General features: G+C 45.4%; 1 non-coding gene across 1 annotated transcript; it reads left to right on the top strand.

Annotated features, from left to right (window-relative positions):
- Window positions 1-1,601: 1,601 nt before the first annotated feature.
- Window positions 1,602-1,708, top strand: LOC122234459. Its single transcript, XR_006212243.1, has one exon. It is a non-coding gene; the product is annotated as a U6 spliceosomal RNA (small nuclear RNA).
- The last annotated feature ends 1,850 nt before the right edge of the window (window positions 1,709-3,558 follow it).

The raw sequence follows: 3,558 nt of genomic DNA, 5'->3' as shown, positions 1-3,558 counted from the left end.
TTTTTATTTTAAAATTTTTTTAATGTTTATTTATTTATTGAGAGACAGAGAGAGAGAGAGAGAGAGAGAGAGAGAGCACAGATGAGCGGGGGAAGGGAATAGAGAGAGGGAGACACAGAATCTGAATCAGGTTCCAGGGTCTGAGCTGTCAGCACAGAGCCCGACGCGGGGCTCGAACCCATGAACCACAAGATCATGACCAGAGCCAAAGTCAGATGCTCAACCAATTGAGCCACCCAGGTGCCCCTAAATTTTTTTAATGTTTAATAATTTTGAAGGAGAGAGAGAGACAGAGCGTGAGCAGCGGAGGGGCAGAGAGAGAGGGAGACACAGAATCCAAAGCAGGGTCCAGGTTCTGAGCTGTCAGCACAGAGCCCGACATGGGGCTTGAACCCACAAACGGTGAGATCATGATCTGAGCTGAAGTTAGATTTTAACTGATAGAGCCACCCAGGCGCCTTGTAAATCTCTTTCTGCATGTAACTAACAGGAGAAGATATTTCCCAATACATGTATCTAACGAAGGATCCATCCACAGTATAAAAAGAATATATAGGGATCTTCCAAAAGTCAGTAAGAAAAAAAGCAGACAACTCAATAAAAAGGAAAGAAAGTCAAAGGGCCAATTAGCAGATAGAAAGGTGTTTAACTTCACTAGCTGCCAAGGAAAGGCAAATAAAGCCCCCAATGCTGTGCCACAACACAACGACCACATTGGCTAAAATAATAACAATATCAAGAATATCAAGTGTTGGAGACATTACACTAAGGGAAATAAACCACCATCAAAAGACAAATACTGCATGCTTCCAGTTATACAAAGTATCTAAAGCAATCAAATTCTTAGAAATTTGGGGAACCCCCAGGGAGGGAGAAATAGGAAGCTGCTATGTAATAGGTAGAGTTTTAGTTCTGCAAGATGAAGATTTTCTAGAGATCAATGATGTTCATGCAGCTAGCAGGGGCGCCCGGGTGGCTCAGATCGTTAAGTGTCTGACTTTAGATTTCAGCTCAGGTCATGACCTCGCAGATGTGGGATGGGGCCCCAGTTCCTAGCTGAGCATGGAGCCTGCTTAACATTCTCTCCCTCTCTCCCTCTCTCCGTCTCTCTCTCTCTCTCTGCCCCTCCCCCTCTTGTATGTGGGTGCTTTCTCTCTCTCTCTCTCTCTCTCTCTCTCTCTCTCTCTCTAAAAAAATGTTGAAGATGGTAGACATTTGTGTTGTTCTGTTTTGGTTTGGTTTTTTACCACAATACAAATAAGTGATGTACATAAGTGGTTACCAAAGAGCTGAGAGGTTGGGAGAGCGGGTGGATAGTTAGTATTTAATAGGCACAGAATTTCACTTTAAAAAGTTCTAGGGATGGGTGGTGGGGATGGTTGCACAATGTGAATGTACTTAATGCCACTCATTGTACCTTTAAAACAGTATACTTTACCACAATAAACATTTTTTTTTCCTTGGGGCACCTGGCTGGCTCAGTTGGAAGAACATGCGGCTCTTGATCTCGGGATCGTGAGTTTAGAGCTCTACGTTGGGTGTAGAGATTACTAAATAAATAAATAAACTTAAAAATTTTTTTTTCTTGAAGAATACCAAGTGTGCTTCAGCAGCACATATACTAAAATTGAGAAGATCCACAGAAGATTATTAGCATGGCCCCTGGACAAGAATAGCAAGTGTCGGTGAGGATGTGGAGAGGGTTACTGAAACTCTCATATATCGCTGGGCCAGGGTGGGGAGTGAGAATTGGTACAACCATTTGGAAAAATGTTTGTCACTCTCTACTAACACTGAGCACAGGAGCCAGCAACTTCACTGCAACGTGTGTATCCGACAGAGGGGCTCACAAACATTTCACCAAATGCGTGTGAGAAAGTTCATGGCAGCTGTGGTTGTAACGGCTGAAAAATGGAACCTGTCCAAATGCCCACCAGCACTAAGACAGGTAGATAGTTGACAGAGTATCCATGCAGTGGAAGAGGGGAACGAGCAACCCATACAACAAGGGAGTATCTTAGAAATATAATGTGGAGTGGAAGAACCCAGACACAAGAGTCCCCACTATGTGACAGCCTTGTTACAAGGTTCAGATACAGATAAAACTAATCTTTGTTGTTAGAAGTCAAGATACTGGCTACTGTTGGGGGTGGGTGGGTAGTGACTGGAAGGGGACAGTGGGGGTGTCCTGAGGGCTCCAGGTAAGATCTGTGTCTTGATCTGGGTCCTAACTGCTCAGATGTGGTCACTCTGTGCAACATTTTTGAGTAACACACTGTGATTTGTGTCCTTTTCTACATGAATAGTACTCTTTAACAAAATTTGCACTCATCGTTCTTTCTTTCTTTCTTGAGAGGTAGAGACATGTGAGTGGGGGAGGGAGGAAGGGAGAGAGAGAGAGAGAGAGAGAGAGAGAGAGAGAGAGAGAGAGAGAATCCCAAGCAGGTGCTGTGCTGCCAGCCCAGAACCCAACGTGGGGCTTGATCTCATGAAACCAAGAGATCATGACCTGAGCTGAAACCAAGAGTCAGATGTTTAACTGACTGAGCCACCCAGGTGCCCCTACGTTCACATTTTTTAAAAAGATTATCCTTGCAAATATCTAACTCTGATTTCTCCAGACTATAAGCTCCCCCAGGGCAAGGACAGCACTATGTCTGGCCCTATGTTTTCAGAACCCAGCCTTGGACACAGCACATGCACTGGGCTCAGGAAACCTCTGAAATGCTTTGCACTTGAGTGCAAGGGGATGATGTGCATAGGGCCTTCAACTTGTATTTCCAGGCCAAGGCTCTCTCCTAGACTCTAAATCCCTATGTTTTCCTGGACATCTCTCGCTGAAGGACCACAGGCTCCTCACTTTCAATGCATCCCAAACTGGCTCCGTGCCTTCCCTCAAGTCGGCTTCTCCCTTCAATTCTCCACCCAGGATGTGGGAATGTCCATCCACTGGCATGGTGCCTGCTATCTCTTCAAGGAGAGCCTCATACTCCTGTGCCTGTATTAGCTGCAACTTCCCACCAGGACACAACTTCTGATCTGGCGCTCAGTGGGATCTTGCAAAACAGACCTCTTCCCCTTCTCCACACTCACAGGCCCCAATCTAGGGTCTTCTCTGCCTGTTCCTTTAAGAGGCCACTGTCTGAACCACTTCTTGAATCTGGTGAGTCCACATCCTCTCCTCCCCCATTGGAGGCTATGAGGTCCCCTTGGCCATGGTATAAAGTGTCCCTAAGGTCCACTAGTACTCAAGGCCCAACTTCCAGCATGAAACCTTCTTACACCCCTTCCTGCTATCTTGGAGAAGATTCTGGAACTCCCTCCTCTGGAACCCCAGAAACCTTGTTCATCTCTCCACCATAGTTTAATCACGGGATCTAGAGACCATCTAAGTGGTCTTTATCAAGGTGGTAGGGGAAAGCAGTTGAATGTTTAAGGCCCTTCATAATAGCCAAAAGGTAGAAGCAACCCAAATGTCCATCAATGGATGAATGGGTGAACAAAATGTGGTCTATCCATGTAATGGAATTTTATTCAGCCATAAAAAGGACCGAAGCC

Source organism: Panthera tigris, chromosome E2, assembly GCF_018350195.1.
Source record: "Panthera tigris isolate Pti1 chromosome E2, P.tigris_Pti1_mat1.1, whole genome shotgun sequence".
Classification (NCBI taxonomy): domain Eukaryota; kingdom Metazoa; phylum Chordata; class Mammalia; order Carnivora; family Felidae; genus Panthera; species Panthera tigris.
Note: the sequence above shows the minus strand (reverse complement) of the source record. Positions and strands in the feature narration are given on the sequence as shown.